The 19,496-nt window shown below is 34.4% G+C and overlaps 1 protein-coding gene across 1 annotated transcript in view; it reads right to left on the bottom strand.

Annotated features, from left to right (window-relative positions):
* Positions 1–19,496, bottom strand: part of LOC136032409 (protein unc-45 homolog B-like) — a 65,905-nt gene that overhangs the window by 12,216 nt on the left and 34,193 nt on the right. The window lies entirely within an intron of this gene.

Raw genomic sequence — 19,496 nt, 5'->3', positions numbered from 1 at the left:
AAAAGTAGAGTTAAGAGAAAGAGTCAAACTTTAGCGTAAAGAGTGGGGCGTTGAGAAGGGAACAGCCCGTTCCATATACGGAGTAATTTTTGTTCTTTTTACGTCGCTCCTTACTTTCAGTTTAAAAAAAACTTGTTTTTTTTTTATTTAATAAAGCACAAAACGCCGCATGGCTACACATTTTGGCTATGTGAACATAGAAACTTTTCGCAAAGGGTACAATTTTTCGATGTATGCTAAATTAATTTTATGTATTTTGTGCCTGAAATATTTTACGAGTCGTATGTTTGGGGAATAAATATGACTATTCTTGATACTACTTATATGATAACATGATAGATATGGTTTTGTATATAACAACTCAGTCACTTATGCAGGAATTATTTTTCCTTTGGGATGGGCGAGGCAATATAAAACAAATTGACAATTAAAATAAGAAATACCAGAACATCAAAAAAGATTAATCTTTCTGGCCCCCAACCATGCTTGCGTCTCTGTCACGGTTTATGTAATAACTCATAGATTAAAACGTGTGATAAAGGTTCATGTGAAACTCTAACCTTTTGGTATTTTATTTCAATATAGCAAACAGTTTGTTCTGTTTAATGGTAAACTTATTTCCTCTTTTGCATCTATTATTTGCCACACTAAATTTAGATAAGAGGCCACAGAAGGCCAGAAGCCTATCTTAAGCTATGTTAGGATTAACAATCGCATAAAATTGGTCACTCTCTACTTTGGTGTTTCTTATGTGGTGTTTCGCTAAGCAAAAAAGAAAAAAAATAGGTTTAGGTCGCTTGTTAGATGTTACCAACCAAATAAGAAATGTAATTGCACGATTGGATGCCTTACTTTACGCTAACTATTATATTCGGTCAGTTTCGCAGTGATAGAAATAAATTATTTCATAAAGTATGTTTTAAACCGAGTTTTGTTATTATCTTGATGTTTTCTAACATCCTTGGTTCCCAATTGTTCACTTCGTTTTTGAGGACCCTTTGCTTGTGGACGAACGGCTGGTGAATGTTGGTATTCGTTTCCAAGTTTCTTCCCCACAATGTAATACTTCAATTTCCTGGTTTTCATCCGTTTTAAGGTTGGATATATCTTTCGCGAATATGCCTAAGCTTATTTATTTCCCCTTTTCATGAAGCAAGGATAACGTGATTGTTCATTTACTGTCATACCAGAAAATCTTTGTGTGGTGATTTTATATTAGTTATACCTTGAAGGATTCAGAGAAAGACTTGTGCATCTTTGGTGAAATTAGAGGGTTCCTGAAAAAAAGTTGGACAAAAGGGTGTTTTCGTCTGCATTTAAGTAGCAGGACGGAGAACCTCAGAGACAACTTTTTCATGCCTGGAATTCATCAGGTATGCTCTAGAAAAATTTCAGGGCTAAAAACTGTCTTTCCATCCAAACGTTCTGTGACCAATCTCTCACCGGCAGAATTTGTTCTGCGTGCCTCACTCTTGAGAAATCAACTAGTAGACAACTGCCACTGTGGGTCAGCTTTTCCAACGAATTAAGAGTAAACAGCAAGAAATTATGGGCCTTAGAATAGCTTTGTAAAAGCCTAGACAAATTTTGGAGACATTAAATGATTTAAGATAAATTGTAAATTACTGTCAAGAAGTTCTATGCTTCTGGTATGTCTATAAGAAAATTTCCAAACTTCAAGCTTTTAGGGTTCTGATTATCGTAAAAATACAGCGTAGAATTTTGTTCTATCCCTATGCGTATTGTAAGAATTTTACCTTCTTGTAGTTTGGAAAACAAAGCCAATCTTTTTTTATTGGGATGTCTGTCTTTTGCCTCTTGGATAATTATTTATAAGGACTCAGGAAGACTCCTTATGAAGAAAGAGTTCCTCTGTTTTTCTGAAAATGTCAGAGAGCAGGTAAAAAGTACTGAAAAAAATAGAAAGAAGACTACTAAGAAGATTGAGAAGGCAATATTCAAAGACAAAAGTAGAACAAAAGCTATCGGCTACAAATAAAGAGGAAGCAAAAACAACCAAGTTCTTGACTTAAAAAAAAACAATACAGATTAGATAAGAAAGCAGTATTTTCTTGTGGATTTACATACAGGTTTTTCATGTCTTTCCTTGAGGCTTTTCCTTTTTCTGAAAGTTGTCGGTGGCAACCCTGCTTTGGAGAATCCTTGTATGTCATGTGGGCGTTCTGTAAAGAAAATATTGCTCATACATAATTGATATGACTGATACGATATGACTGACATAATTTATATCACTAGATGGCACTGCTGATTATTTTCTTAGTAGTATTATTTTCTTTATGACCTTTATATGACATTGGAAACCTAGTGCTTGATTGCCAAGTACTTTTCCAAGGTATGTTAACCCTTTCTCTAGGAGGAGAGGAAGTTAGTATTCAAACACAAAGTGACTAGCTAGATAATTATATTAATGCAGGGTTGGAAAAATAGTCCCAAGTTGACACCTATGTCTCTAATTCAGTCACTGTTCGCCTTTCATCGGACACCTCAGCTGGAGCTCCTATAAAAATGTATTTTGTCAAACGCTGTTCTAGACAGACTCCTTTACAAATATCAAGGACAATGTTGTGAGTAAGCTTGGATGTGAGAACTCTTCCTCTTTCAGCAGAATTCAGAAATGGATGGGACACTTTGAGAAATTTAGGGCCAGAGGTTATATCGAAAGCTGTCTGAGCCACTTAGGATGGCCCAGAATGACACTACCTTCGCTGGTTGTGGGGTCTATCCCGAAGTGTCCAACATGATCTTTCACGCAGGCGGATTCATTCAATGGGTATAACTCTTAAGACGTGCAACAGAGTGGTAGTAATCGTCACTTGTTATAAAATCCCGATCACAACAAGATGTTTAAACTTGTTCTGATATTGGTTGAAATATTCTTCAGATGCTGATTGATCAGTTTCGAAACAATTTTCGAGTAGACGGTCGATATTCTAGGCTTTAAATTCCTAGATTTTAATTTTGGGGTGCTTTTAAGAACGGAGTCTCTGCAAGCAGTCCGAATACCATTGCTAGACCCAAGGAACCCGTCTCTAAAAGATTAGTGCTACTCCTCAGTTGTTTTTCTGTGAAGTCATTTAGAACTTCATGAAATGCTTCAGTAAATTAACGCAGCTAAATTAGTCATCTCCGATAGCAGGTCTACAATAAACCTGTAGTTTTAAGTAAGACTTATAGTTTTGAAATTTAAATATGAAGATTTAAACTGAAGCGAAACACATACCAAATTTCATCCAGTTACGACAGAAAAAGTAAGAAATAAATCCCTTTCAAATCAAGCCCTTTTTTGTTTTTGTTTTCTTGCATTTACTGAGCACATTCAAAGGCCTGGACGAAGTGTATATATTTTCCTCGTAGATCATGAAACCTTGCTTGATCAGAAATTAAAGAAGTTCCTTTTTACCTTTAATATGAAAACTTTCTTAATTTGACGCATTGGCTTAAATTAATCTTAAAAAATGGGACTTTTTTAAATATAAAGAATCGCATTTCTAAAGGTTTGGATGCACCCCTTTTGTAAAAGCTTTGGAAATAGGACGTCACACTGTTTATTTCCCAGAAAGCTGCGAAACTAATAAATGATGGAAACGAATTACGGATCTTCGCTCAGGAAGTTGAAAAATCTACTTGTTTCGTATTTAAAAACATATTTATGAATATTTTATCTATTTTATATACATAAGAAGTCCAATACGTCTCTTTGTTATGTGTTTGAAATGTATATATTAATATCTATCTTTATGTAGTTTATCCATTTCAAAGTGTTTAGTCAAGCATTTTCAGTAGTGTTCTTTTGGTTCTGCAGATTGTTTTAAAATCAAAAATAAAGGTAGGCTTGTAAGTGTATAATCTAAACATTTGTGAAATTTGCAAAAAAAAAAACATGCCAAGCTTACTCTAACTAAATAAAACGTATATTTCTGAAATGACTTATTAACTCATTATTTTAACCTTTTTGACCTTCTGTATTCAAAATGCGATATTTTTTTTCTTTTCTTTTTACATATTACCTGCAGATATAAAAACATTTCATGAAACGGCTAACCTTCTTCCAGGGATTTCTTATTTGTTTTTCACTAATATCATCCATTGAAACATTTTCTTCATGCCATTTCAGGATAATTTCAAAGCGTTTTTTTTAATGTATTTTCGAATGAAAATTTGTAAATTTCTTGCGAAAATTGTAGTATTTTCAAGCATATTGCCTAATGTGACTTTCTATTTCTTTTTGTCTCCAAAGGCCATACCAGCATTATAATATAAACTACATTATATTTTCACTTTGTTTCAGTTCCTTATATCTTGCCATGGGAACAAGTGGATAAGGGGGCAATCAAGTTTGTGCTGAGTGGAGCGAATATAATGTGTCCTGGATTAACGTCACCTGGAGCCAAAATCACCCCAGTCGCTAAATCAGCGGTTGTTGTATCCTTTCATGCTTTTCTGCCTAAGTTAACTTGTATTTCTCCCTCTATATTTCATGTAGCTTAAGCCTGATTGATCGTGCGGTCTATTATGATCGTTAATAACTAGAAGCAAAAAAAAATATTATCTAGTGGTTTTATTCCTTTTTTATGGTATTGTCGGAGCAACGACTGTGGGATGATTTTCGGATCATTTATTATAGAAAGTAGTTGACAACACTGGAATCGGGTATGTAGCAAGGATTTATACTTCTGCATGTGGAAACTTAATTTGTAGAGTAACTCTTTAATTGGCACAAATTTGACCAACATTGAGACAAATGAAAATAAATGAAAAGAGATGAAAAAGAGTAGACATATTTTAATAAGCCTGGTTTTTACTGTCTCTGTTAAAATTACTTGCCTTGGTCTATATTGTTTATATCATAGTTTTGCTGTCTTTAATAAAGTGTACCTGATTAGGTGCGTATTTATTTTTGTCGCAGTTTCAACGTCTGTGTTGAGTCATTTGTTTTTTTAAAGTAATTTGCCCTTTTCCATTTACTCTCATACAAAAAGCTGTTTAGCCTAAGAAAACATTTATAAAAAATAACACAGTTACAAGAAAGTTGCACAATCCCATGCATTGTCTGCCATTTTTGGTAACCTTAGTTGCACCACAAAGCTTCTTTAACTAGGATTTTGCTGGCTTTTTCGTTGCTTTCAGGATTTCTACAAGAAAAAATAACACAATTACAAGAAAGTTGCACACTCCCATGCATTGTCTGCCATTTTTTGTAACCTTAGTTGCACCACAAAGCTTCTTTAACTAGGATTTTGCTGGCTTTTTCGTTGCTTTCAGGATTTCTACAAGAAAACTTGACTGTTCAAGGCATCTCTTCCGATTTGTAAGTATCTTTTCCGTCTTGTTTTTTTCTTTTGAGCATACTGTACTGACGAAGATTAATTTCTTTACAACAATTTATGACAAACTTGGATTTGTAAGTTGCTTTTAAGAAAAGGATGTGTTTTTAGATATCTAAAATCACAAGATTTATGGCAGTCTTGCTTAACTTTCCTACGAGCCTTTTTTTTTTGAAGTTGACATCAGGTAGGGGCTCAGTGCCTTGCCTCCCCTAAATCACGAGTACATGGGATTTTATAAACCCCACTTTGTTGCTTTACGAAAGTTCGATCCTTTCCAGAATTTAAAAAACTAGCCGAAGTATTACTACCTCTTAAAGCTACCTTTAAGCCATTATTTTGTAAAATTCTTTTAAGTTTTTCACTCAACCCTGGAACATATGGTAGAGAACAAAAAACATCTTTCTTTTCTGTTGTTTCCAGAATATCGTCAGAAAATTTTAGAAATTTTTTTTCTCCTTTTCGAAAAGTCTGGTCAATTAACCAATCCGGATAATGGTTACTTATTAAATCTCTTTTAACAACAATAATTCCTCCTCAATGAATTTGGAGAGCAAATTCTAAAAATGCGGTCAGTTAAGGATATGATTCAACCAATTTTTACTTGGCGAGCATGACCGGAGAAAAACGACAAAAATTTGTTATTGTTAGTAGGTTTTCTTTAAATCTTAAAATCCAGACTATTTTCATTTTTTTTAAAGAAGAACATCCAGAAAAGGAAGTTTCTTATCCTCTTCTAATTCTATTGTAAATTTTAAAGTATCTCCCCAAAAATTAAGATGTTCTAAAAAACCTTTTAATTCCTCCTCCCCATAATTCCATACTGAAATTTTGTCATCTATATATCTCCCCCAAATTAAAAAAAAAAAAAAAAAAAAAAGAATCTAACGCTACTGTTTCAATATTTTCTACAAAACAATTTGCTAATAAAGGACTTAAAAAGGCCCCTGTGGGTAAACCATTTACTTGTCCGAAAATATCCAGTTAAAAATTTTATATCTGTTCACTGTCAATTAAAAGATTTCATCCCTATTTCAAACAGTTTTATTTTCGTCATGGAAAGACAGTGTGGTCTTCGAAGTTATCTACTAATTGAATTAAGATATTATGTTGTGAATTCTATTCCTCCTTCCTGCTTATCTTTTACATACGCTAATATACGACTTTCCTTATTCAATTATAATTTTCTAAACGATCTAAATTCCCCGATAGCATAACTATTGGGCTAGTTCTCTAGTTTTAAATCACGTTTTCACTTAAAATTCAATGTGATGTGTTGCTGCATCTTGTTCCATGCCTCTTTCTTTAACTGGTCAGAGTTATTTGTCATCTTGTGCAATTTTACGCGCGTCGTTGATGCTAAATAATAATTCCTGATCAGTTCACTAATCATATTATAAATGAATTAAAGCAGCTAAAATAAAATGGTAAAATCACCCCACAACTATACAATAAATTTTTTCCCCGTGGTAGTTTCTGTCCTAAACTCTACGGTTTACCAAAAATACATAAACAGGGTATTCCCTTAAGACCTATCGTAGCTTGTACTAAAGCCCCCGCTGCCAATATTGGAAAATGGCTTTGTACAGCTTTCAAACCTTTATTGTATTCTAAAAATTCCTATATTCGTAACTCGGCAGATTTGGTTAAAAAACTTAGCAACACAAGTATTTCAGAAAACACAATAGTTAGTGGTTTCGACATTGTTTCAATGTATACAAATATAGATGTAACTATTTCAGAGGAATTATTAAAAAACAAAATAGAAGAAAATTACCACTTGATCGAGACTTCAGCGACAGGAATTGATTGTGAAGTTTTAATGACTCTTGTTAAAATTTGTAATAAATTTTCTATGTATTTTCAATTTCGCGATTTTTTTTATCAGCAAAAAAATGGGTTACCCATGGGAGCACCTTTATCCGGGCTACTAGCAAATATTTACTTCGAGAATCTTGAGAATTGGGCATTGAATTCTTATTTTTTAAAACACGTCTATTGGGGTCGTTACATGGATGACGTAATTTCACTTTGGAATTATGGGGAAGCTGAGCTTCGGGGCTTCTTAGATCATCTTAACACTTATGACCGAAATTTGCAGTTCACCCTAGAAGTTGAAATTGAAAATAAACTTCCGCTTTTAGATGTATTAATTATTCGCAATGCTGATGAACTGGATTTTACTATATATCGAAAGCCAACGCAAAACAATAGATATCTTCACTTTAATTCAAATCACCCCCCACAAGATAAAAGAGCAGTTGTAACTTCCCTCATTGATCGTGCCCTAAATATTTGCTCCGATTCGTACATAAATGCAGAACTAAACTTTATCAGAGATATTCTTTTTGGTAATGGATACCCCATTCCTTTTGTCAATAAAATAATTAACCGTAGAATAAAAAGACATTCTTGTAAAATCGAAGAAGATACTTCACAATGTGAGGCTACTGATAAGCCCTCAAATATTGTCTATCTTCCGTATATCCCAAAGATTACAACAAAATTAAAAAATATTTGCACAAAAAATAATCTGTACGTAGTTTTTACTAATAGTTTTAAAATCATCAATTTCTTAAATTCGGGTAAAGATAAGACCCCAGTTACTCGCCAAAGAGGGGTCTATCAAATACCATGTGATTGCGGAAAATACTATGTCGGCAGGACCCATCAGAATCTAGACAAGCGGTTACAACAGCATAAAAATGACATAGACAAGGCCTTAATTTCAAATAGTTCCAACAATTCCTTTGATTCTGCTTTAGGTTGGCATATATTTAATAATCCGTCCCACATGATACTTTTTGAAAACTCTTCACTCATTAGCAATGATTTGGGAATAAAACAGGTGGTTCGAGAATCAATCGAAATTAATCTAAAAATAAATAATAATATTTCTTTGAACAGGGACTTGGGGGAATACTCACTAAATTCTTTATACTCAAATTTAATTAAAAATGATCTAACAAAATATTTTACTAAACCGATTTATAATAGTACTGAACCAACTACGAAAAGGCCTTTGAGACAGGCTGCTAAACAAGGAAGATTAGCTTTAAGAAATTGCATCTAACCATTTTATTCTCTTCAGTTTGAATGAGCATATATTCTCATTTCATTCTTTTCGCCAGTCCTGGTTGAACTTCGTTGAAGTAAGGATGCTAGGGCTATTTTTAAAAAAAGTTTTAAAAAGTGTTTTTTTTTAATTATACAGTTTTAATCCTCACAATTTGATGTAAGTTCTATATATATATATATATATATATATATATATATATATATATATATATATATATATATATATATATATATATATATATATATATATATATAGTTTCTCTCTTATTCTTGTACTGTGTGACGGCCCTTGGACATAGGGCCGAAATATCTACAGAAATAATTTCCACTGTCTTGAAATTTTCCCTATTGTCTCTACGTTGTATTTGTTTTTTGACTCTCGCTATACTAACGTTCCATCGTTCCATTTTGATTTTGCTTTATCTTCTAACCGCTAGCACATACTAACCTAAAACCTTCCTTCATTCCATTTTAATTTTGCTTTATCTTCAAACCGTAAATTTCGGTGTTCAACATTTTCGTTTGCAACTGAATGTGATTTCTTATGGAATGGCTTTCTAAGGTGCGCTAGCCACATTTGTGTGAATATGCATGGTCTTGGCTCAAAGAAACATGGTATTTTCTTTAAAACCTCTCAGAAATAACCGAATGCTGGCTTTTTCACTAAGACCTCCCAGAAATAACCGAATGCATGCTTTTTCATTTAGACCCCCTAGAAATATCTCTTAATATGGCTTAAATTCACCTCTAATTACAACCTTTCCATCTGGAATTGCTTGCTTGGGCTGGTTAGCCACATATTTTCACGGTGGCGTGAATATGCATAGTCTTGGCTCAAAGAAACGTGAAATTCTAATTAAAACCTCTCAGAAATAAACGAATGCAAAAATGTCTCTTTGTTATTCGTTTGCAGGCTTCATTTTTCAAAAATGTGATTTTACTAGTATGAAGGTTTAAATTGATGGAATGTAACAGGCAGGTATAATCTTGGAAAACACTTAGAGTGGAGGGATCGGGATGAAAGTTGGTGGGAAAAATGTCCTAGCACATGTCCTAGATACATAATTGACACAACCAGAACGGGTTCGCTCTCTTTGGGGTAGTTGGGGAGGGGTTAATTCTGAAAAATTAAAAAAATGAGGTATTTTTAGCTTACGAACGGGTGATCGAATATCAATGAAATTTGATATTTACAAGGATATCGTGTCTCAAAGCTCTTATTTTAAATCCCGACTGGATCTGGTGACATTGGGGGGAGTTTGGGGGGGGGCGTAAAATCATGGAAAACGCTTAGAGTGGAGGGATCGGGATGAAACTTAGTGGGGAAAATAATCAGGATTCTTAGATATGTGATTGATATAATTGGAACGGATCCGATCTATTGGGGGGGGGTTAATTCTGAAAAATTAGAAAAAATGACGTATTTTTAACTTTCGAAGGAGTGATTGGATCTTCATGAAATTTCATATTTAGAAGGAACTCGTAACTCAAATCTCTGATTTAAATCCCAACCGGATCCAGCATCAGTGGGGGGAGGAACTGGAATTCTTGGAAAATACTTAGAGTGGAGAGATCGGGATGAAACTTGATGGGAAGAATAAGCACGAATTCTAAATACGTGATTAACATAATTGGAACGGATCCGTTCTCTTTGGAGGAGCTGGGGGATGTTAACTTGGAAGAATTAGAAAAATTGAGATATTTTTAACGTAAGGACGGGTGACAGGATCTTAACAAAATTTGATATTTAGAAGGAATGGGGTAAATCGGAAATCTTGGAAAACGCGTAGAGTGGAGGAATCGGGATGAAGCCTGGTGGATAGAATAAGCAAGTGTCGTAGATACGTGATTGCCGTAACCGTACTAGATTCGCTCTCTTTGGGGGGTTTGTGGGGAGGGGTTCACTGCTTTGGCGAGTTTGGTGCTTCTAGACGTGCTAAGACGATGAAAATTGGTAGGCGTGTCTGGGAGCTGCACAAATTGACTTGATAAAGTCGTTTTTCCAGATTCGACCATCTTGGGGGCTAAAGGGAGAGGAAAAATTAGAAAAAATGAGGTATTTATAACTTACGAGTGGGTGATCGGATCTTAATGAATTTTGATATTTAGAAGGACATCCTGACTCAGTGCTCTTATTTTAAATCCCGACCGGCATTAAGCCTCTGATTTTCCTTTTAAATCAATTTATTGGTTCTTGGAATTTTGTTAGAGCTCATACCATATGAGCTCTATGTTCTTAGCTCTTCTTGCCTCGTCACAAGTACCATATGATCTGTTAGCTCTTGTTTTTCATCGTTTGCATGTTTCATTTTTCAAAATGTGTTTTTTTAGTATCACGATTAAAAATCAAGGGAATATAACAGGCAAGTACATCTAATAGAGTAATAGAAACGAAGCCTTTTCATTAAAACCTCTCAGAAATGTCTCTTAATGTGAATTAAATTTACCTCTAACACGACCCCTTTCGCTTGAACGGTCTGAAAGGTCCTGCTTTCAAACGTCTTGAAAGAAAATGAAATCTTGAAAAAAGCCTTGAAAGAAAAAAAAACCTGAAAGAAAATGAAATCCTGAAGAGAAAAATCCATTTAAGTATTATTTAACATCCCACCTGTGCATCGTCATTACGTAACACTTCAAGTTTGTGTTCTCCTCAGTTTAAACCAGGGGCCCCCCACTTGACTGGCTGGCCCTGACCTATAACAAGTCATTTGAGAATGCATCAGTCCTAATATATCCAACGTGTCACGCAAGATTGCGTCACTCTTAACATAGGTATACAATCTCCTATTATGTAACATACATGTGTACCTACGTAACATTCCACGTGCGCACTATTCATAGTTACAACCGGGGATTCTCCACTTGACTGGCGGGTCTTGACCTCTATCAGGTCATTGGTAGAATGTTTCATTCCCAATAAATCTAACATTTCACGCAAGACTGCGTCACCCTCAACATAGGTAAATAATGTTTATTATATAGCATACAAGTGTACGTATGTAACTCCCCTCGTTTGCGGTATCCTCAGTTGCGATCTGGGACTCCCCACTAGCCTGGCAGGCCCTGACTCTAACATCTCCTATTACATAACAACTAAAGAAAACATGAAATGGTGGGGCCCTTAAGGTTTTTTCCTACACCCTCAGGTTTTTTGACATTCAAGAAAACAACTATGATACTTAACAACCAAAGAAAACATTTGCATAACTTAACAATTCCTATTATATGACGAACGCCTGCATCTTGAGGAGGTTTTATAAAAAAAAACTGTTGGGACCGGGAGTCGAAAGGATAGGCCCCCTTTGAAACCTGGAATCCCCTCACTACTCTCATATGTCAACCCGTTCCTTAATCCTTTGTAATTTTCCCTTGTCTTCTAATCGCAAATCTCGTTATACTATATTTTTCTTTACATTTCAGTGTGATTTTTGCTGTTTCTGGTTCAATTCTTTTTTCTCTAGCTGTTCAGAGTAGTTTCTCATCTTGTGTAATTTAGCATGCGTAATAGATACTAAAACCGATGCGACCACTGCTGGGGTAATAATGACATAACTTTTCTCTTTAAATGTAAATAAATATGACGTCACTCACGTTATTTGTTTAAAAAAAATAAGGTTGTTAACCTATTTCATTAAACTTTTGACACATCTAGAATTTTTTTTCAGGCCAGAATAATTCCAGGTTGCCAATTTTAAAAGAACAGAAAAATGGAGCCGGTATTCAAGAAAAAAATTGTTCATAACTTCATAAATACATTGACAATTGCTTTTTGCTTAATGTTGTAGTATGTCTTCTAGTCACAGATCTTGTTGTGCTTCATTTTGTTCATCATTATCTCGGGCACTTTTCCATGCCTTTTTCCTTAGTTGTTTGGGTTCACTCAAAATCACGTATAATTATGCATGACGTCTTACATGCCAAAAAATCTTTCCCAGCTTCCAGTCTTTCTATTTTTGCTTAAATTGCGTTGTTATATAATTCCGTGTCAACCAGGAGTTTTCTCATGCCTCTATCCTCTGACATATATAAATTACACATTGGCTGTGCCATGTCATTTTTCCTGTTTCTTGTTCCTTGTCTTTTTCGTTAGCTGTTCGGAGTCATCCGTCGTTTTGTGTGTGTGTGATTGCACGTGTCACGGATACTAAATCAATTCCTTATTCCTGTTTATCCTTCATAGACTCACATGCTAGACCAATACGTCCCTTCATTCCATTTAATTTGATTTGTCCTCTAATCATAAATTTTGTTAGGCAATATTTTCATTTGCAATTCAGATGATATTTTTCTGCTTCTTGTTCTATGTCTTTTTCTTACTATTCAGAGTCATTTGTCATCTTCCTATGGGGGGGGGAATGATGTAATTTATGCTCTTGAAATATGTTCATAAGTATGACGTCATCTGTATTGTTTTTCTGCAAACTTAAGGCCCTAAACTAATTTTATCAAACCTGTGACCTATTTTGGTCTTTTTTTCAGGCCAGAAAATCCCTGGGTCTCAATAAAAAAAAAAATAGAAAAAAAGGAACAGTTTTCTAGGAAAAAATGATAAATATAAATACGTACATAGGCAGTTGCTCGTTTGAAGATATATATGCTACTATGAATTTCCCAAATTTTGTTAATGTCGACATTCACCGGTGAATGTCTGAAATTCCCTTTCACTGCTTGGATTCAGTTAGCTTCTGGAAGAATTTGAAAACACTGAAAAATACAAATATATCGCTACAACCTACATATCTCAACTAAACGATTTTTGGAGATATTGAATGTTCAGATTTTTTATTTTTTTATTGCAACCTTAGGATCTCCTTCATTTTCTTTACCTATATTAATGTTTTAATTTTTTGTCAGCTTTTAATTTTGCTATGTCTTTGCTCTTAGGAAACAGGTTTATTGTGGGTAGTTTAATGAAACCAAATTTAATTTCTTTACACGAGAGTTGTTGGAGAAAATAAAAAACGAAAGTTCGATGAGCTTTCGGTGCAAGGGGGGAGTACCTTGTTGCTCATTTAACTTTTTTCGTTAGTCATTTAACACTTTATCTGAATTTGAAATAGTCTGGTAATTTTGCCCCTAAATAAATTCTTGGGTCTTTTCTGCCTAGAAGAACTACTTGAGGATGCATTATATGCCCCCCCACCCCTGCTCGGAAATCCTTATCGCGACCTTGGCTGAGAACTTTTTGAAGTTCTCCGAAAGGGAAAAGCAAAGTAAGGCGGTAGACATTCCTTCCTGCATTCCTTCCTGCCTTCCTTCCTGCCAGTCTCTCTACTAGGTCCTATACAGATGGGGAGAGGCAAGCTTTTCAAAGTAGCAGCAAATTGGTGAACTATTTACAAAATAATATAGAATTATGTAACAATAAGAAATTCGAGTGATATGGTCATAGGGTTTGCATTGAGGACCTATCTCCCTGATGAGAAGAATGTCTGGAATTTCGGTTTTTTTTTTTACATGTTGATTGTGTTTCCACGCGCTTTAAAACGTGTCAATTTGGTTTTGTCTTTAAATTTGCTTTTTGTCAATTTAGATTTTATTATTTGCATTATTGGTCCATATCCTTTATTTTATTGTAAAAAGACTCCATTGAAGATGATATTGGAAAAACCTCCAAACCCAAAGGCAGCATTTACCCTTTTTAGTTCTGTTACCTAGCCAATTTTCGGTACTTTCTGTTGAATATTACGCTTAACGCTTACAGTATTTTTTTTTTCAACGAATACTGGAAAAATGAGGACCACAAGAGCTGTCCTGGTTTCCACCTGAATTATTGTCCTTCTTGGCAATAATATCCAGATAACATGGAAGAAATGTTTCTATTGGTAATGAAATAAAATACTCCTGTTTTCTTATTGTTTTTCTTAGAAATATAGACTTTATGGAAGCTATCTATTCCACATTGGTGAAGTCTTATGTCTTTTTTCTTTTGGTAATCTCCCTTAATGGAATTTAAACATGGTGGTTATAACTTAAATAGACTAAGATTATTTAGTTATACTGGGGGGGGGGGTGTGTGACTCCTAGCTGCAGGGCTCTGCATTCTCCAGACGAATTAAGCACTATGATAAAATTTCAATAAATCTAGTTGCAAAAGCGTGTCTCGGATAACTTGGACGGTTAAGCGGAAAATCGGAGGTACAAGATGATGATTTTCTTTTTATTTCCAGGGCGGCTACATGTGCGACACACTTGTCGTATTTAGCCGCCACTGACCCTGAAAAACGGGTGAAAAATCTTTAATTTAAAACTTATTCATTAGCAACCAGTTCCCGAATGCTTATGTCATTTTTTCTTACAGGCCATTTAGTAAACATATTTCAGGGATGCTGTTTTTCCTACTTTCTTTAGACAAGCTTAATGCACCTAAGCCTTTTGGTGATTAAATAAAAAAAAACAAGTTTTTTTTAAATGAAAGTAAGGAGCAACATTAAAACTTAAAACGAACAGAAATTACTCCGTATATGAAAGGGACTTTTCCTCCTCAACGCCCCGCTCTTTACACTAAACTTTGGCTCTTTCTCTTAACTCTATTTTTAAAACAGTAAGAAACTTTAGCGTAAAGAGCGGGGCGTTGAGGAGGAAAAGCCCCTTTCATATACAGAGTAATTTCTGTTCGTTTTAAGTTTTAATGTTGCTCCTTACTTTCATTTAAAAAAAACTTGTTTTTTTATTTAATTTCTGGACGTTTTTGAATTAATGCATGTTTTGGTCTTGGCTCTCCGCACATAAATAATTAAAACGAAATTTGCATATTAATTAATTGCAATTAATCGGAAGATTTTGAGGAAAAAAGGTGCAAGGGAGGAGGCCTAGTTGCCCTCCAGTTTATTGGATTACTTAAAAAGCAACTAGAACTTTAAATTTTTTAAAAACGTTTTCATTGGTAAAAATATACGTAACTTACGAATTAAATTACGTCACGAACTTCTATATTCGTATGTTTTTATTGCGTTTATAAGAGGGGTTCAACCCTCGTCGATACCTCGCTCTTTACCCTAAAGCTTAAATTTTGTCCCAATTCCTTAAGAATGACCTCTGAATCACAAAGGTCGTAGAATAAATAGCTGAAATTACTAAAAATACTTTAGCGTAATCTGTGAGGTATAACGAGGAGGTAAACCCCTCATATGCGTAATAATTTTTGTTCGTTTTATGTTTTAATGCTGCTCCTTACTTTCAGTAGAAAAACTTTTCATAATTATTTTTCATTGTTTTTTTTTCAAATAATGCTAGAAGACCCTGCGCCCCCTTTATTGAAATTTCTTCTCCCATGACAAGTTTTTGCATGGAAATATCCTTTCACGTAACCCCCCCTCAAATCTCCCCCTAAACAAAAAAATCCCCCTGAAAACGTCTGTACACTTCCCAGTAACCATTACTATATAATGGTACCTGTGTAAACACAGGTCAAAGTCTGTAACTTGCAGCCCCTCCCATGGGCATTGCGGGGGAGTAAGTCGTCCTTAAAGACATAGTTATTAGGTTTTTTGACTATGGTCGATAAAATGGCTGTCTCAGAATTTTGATCGGTGACTTTTGGGAAAAAATGAGCGTGTGAGGGGGCTTAGGTGCCCTCCAATATTTTGGTCACTTAAAAATAGCTCTAGAGCTTTTAATTTCCGTTAAAATGAGCCCTCTTGCGACATTCTAGGACCACTCAGTCGATACGTTCACCCCTGAGAAAAAAAAACAAAAAACAAAAAAACGAATAAACGCGCATCCGTGATCTGTCTTCTGGCAAAAAATGCGAAATTCCACATTTTTGTAGATAGGAGCTTGAAACTTCTACAATAAGGTTCTCTGATACGCTGAATCTGATGGTGTGATTTTCGTTAAGATTGTATGACTTTTAGGGGGTGTTTCCCCCTATTTTCTGAAATGAGACAAATTTTCTCAGGCTCGGAACTTTTGATGGGTATTACTGATCTTGATGAAACTTATATATTTAAAATCACCATTAAAATGCGATTCTTTTGATGTAACTATTGGTATCAAAATTCAATTTTTTAGAGTTTCGGTTACTATTGAGCCGGGTCGCTCCTTACTACAGTTCGTTACCACGAACCGTTTGATGCGCAGGCTAAGCAGAATCAAACCACCTTGTTCACAAAGGACGCCGCACCGTTTGCATCCTTGTTGTCAGGCAACTTTTCGAAAATTGGCTCATTTAATTTAGTTGATTTTACTAGTACTCTTTTTATTTCATAATACCGCCGCAAATTCTCCTGTGCTCCATTTTTACATGTTTTAGTTTCTGTTTTGTTTACTCACTTGATTTCATCTTTAATGTTTATTAATTTTCATATGTTAGCTTGCCTTTTACTGACTTTTTTGTGATTCGATAATACTTTTAAAGATTGCTTTGCTGGAACATTTTTTTTTTTCGTTTAATTGATTTCATTTTCGCTCAACACCGTAAATTTGTCGTTTTACTATCTTTTTTTCTTCCTTTAATAATGTTTAATAATGCGTTTCAGAGCGAGAGTTTAGAAACTTTTTTTTCTAGTTCTTGCAAGTTCTTTAATGGGAAGCAATTATCTTTCGAAACCAGATCCCATTTATTAAAAGCATTGTTAAAGTTTCCGTTCTTCTAGTTTTTTTTTTTCCTGGTAAGCTGTGTTTAGCCGCCGAGTAAAAATAACATTTAGTATGCATTTGTTTATGCTTTTCTCTCTCCCTGCATATATAATTTGCCTTGAAATAACTTTTTCAAATAATGACTCTTTTATTTCGGGTGTTTAAGGAAGAAGCAGCAGAAAAAAGTGATTTAGTGTTAACTGCGGTAAAACTCTAAAATCATAGGAAACTATTTGATTCAGTGAATCCTGCAGTAAATGGTAGGAAGATTGATTTTTAAATATTCAAAGTGACATTCAGAAGAAAAGAAACTTATAAATTGAAATGAATTGTATTTAGTTTGACTAATATTCTTATTTCTACGCAGCAAACTTAGGTTGAAAAGAATACTTAGTTCCAGTTTTTGCAATGCGATTTTCTATGGTCTATTAATTGTTAACTGGGTACAATTTCTGAAGATATCTCTAGCTTAAAAGCCGAGTAAAAATGCGTATGGTAAACATTTTAAAATATGCATATTTTATTCATTTAAAATAGTAATTCATTTCATTTTAAATGAATAAAATATGTTTATTGCTAACGGGGCAAAATATACTGGAAATATAATATAAAAATAATGTGCCGTCTGTGGGATTTGAATGCCAGTTGTTTGATGCCATAACCGCTAGATCATAATGAGATTTTAAATAATAAACTAATGTTCATTTATAATTTATCCTGCTAAGATCAATGTTTAATATCGCCTTTGTCTGCTTTAGTTGATTTTTGCATTTTTTTTTTCTCTTTATGCTTCTAAGTTGTGCCTTCGAAACATAGGTGATCGTCTGTGCAAAATGTGACGTATTGGATAGAGATTGTGTATGTGAATCCATAACAATTACATGCTTATCTTTTTTTTTTCTAACTAGGGTTCAGGAAATTCACAGACATTGATTTTGAGGGACCCGAACCTCAATGTCTGACGGAGAAGATAAGCATGGCTAATTAAAAAAAAAAAAAAAATTTCAAACGGAAGGAACTTTCCATGCAGGATTTTTGGGATGGGATTTTCCATGGAGGGTGAGGCGAATTTGCCGGCTTTATTTGGAAAACGATCAGAAATAAAGTTTAAAAAAAAAAAGTTAAAATTGAATTTACTGGACTGACTGGAAAAATTCTAATTTGTTTTACAGAATAAAAGAAAACTTGATTTCTTCTAGGCTCTACTAAACAGGATAAAGAAGAGCAAAATGTAATTTTGATAGTTTCAAAAGTAAAATTCTTAGGGATCTTGTAATGCTAGATGGGTGCAGAACATGGAATTATATCTTCGAAAACCGGAGATAGAAGTACTATTTCCTAGTATCAAAGTCTTGGAAGGTCCTATCTTCGAATCTGAAATTCCCAGTTTTTTTTGTAAAGAAATTATTGAATTTGATCGCATATAAAGCATAAGCCTTGCTGTGACCTGAATCATAGGGTTGTTTTCAGGAATCTGTCATCAGCGTAACCACCAGTAATGTTATACCAAACAGTGCGTGATAGTGAACTGTAAGGAAAAAGCGACTCGAGCTAATAGTAACCGAAACTTTTAAAAAGAGATTTCGATAACAGTGATGCATCAATAAAATCGGTTTTTTACGCTGATCAAATATAAAGAAACATTTTTTTTTTCAACTAAAAGTAAGGAGGGATATTAAAACTTAAAGCGAACAGAAATTATTCCTTATATGAGGGGGGGCTGCCCTTCTTCAGCTCTCGCTCGTTACATTAAAGTTTTTTTTTTTTTTTTTTTAACTTGTTCTAATTAAGAGGTCCTTGTGTTCAGGAGTCACCAAACAGTTCGTGGTAACGAACTGAAAACTAAAAAATTGAATTTTGATATCAATAGCTACATCAAAAAATTGCATTTTAATGCTGATTTTAAATATATAAGTTTCATCAAGTTTAGTCTTACCTATCAAAAGTTACGAGTCTGAGAAAATTTTTCTTATTTAGGAAAATAGGGGGGAAACACCCCCTAAAAGTCGTAAGATCTTAACGAAAATGACACCATCAGATTCAGCGTATCAGACAACCCTACTGCAGAGGTTTCAAGCTCCTATCTACAAAAATGTGGAATTTTGTATTTTTTGCCAGAAGACAAATCACGGGTGCGTGTTTATTTGTTTGTTTGTTTTTTGTTTTTTTTTTCCAGGGGTCATCGTATCGACCAAGTGGTCCTAGAATTTTGCAAGGGGGCTCATTCTAACGGAAATGAAAAGTTCTAGTGCCCTTTTTAAGTGACCAAAAAAATTGGAGGGCATCTAGGCCCCCTCCCACGCTCATTTTTTCCCAACGTCAACGCATCAAAATTTTGAGATAGCCATTTTGATCAACATAGTCGAAAACCATAATAACTATGTCTTTGGGGATGACTTACTCCCCCACAATACCTGGGGGAGGGGCTGCAAGTTACAAACTTTGACCAGTGTTTACATATAGTAATGGTTATTGGGAAGTGTACTGACGTTT

The sequence above is a fragment of the Artemia franciscana genome, chromosome 10, assembly GCF_032884065.1.
Source record: "Artemia franciscana chromosome 10, ASM3288406v1, whole genome shotgun sequence".
NCBI lineage: Eukaryota > Metazoa > Arthropoda > Branchiopoda > Anostraca > Artemiidae > Artemia > Artemia franciscana.
This window is presented reverse-complemented; position numbering and strand designations above follow the sequence as displayed.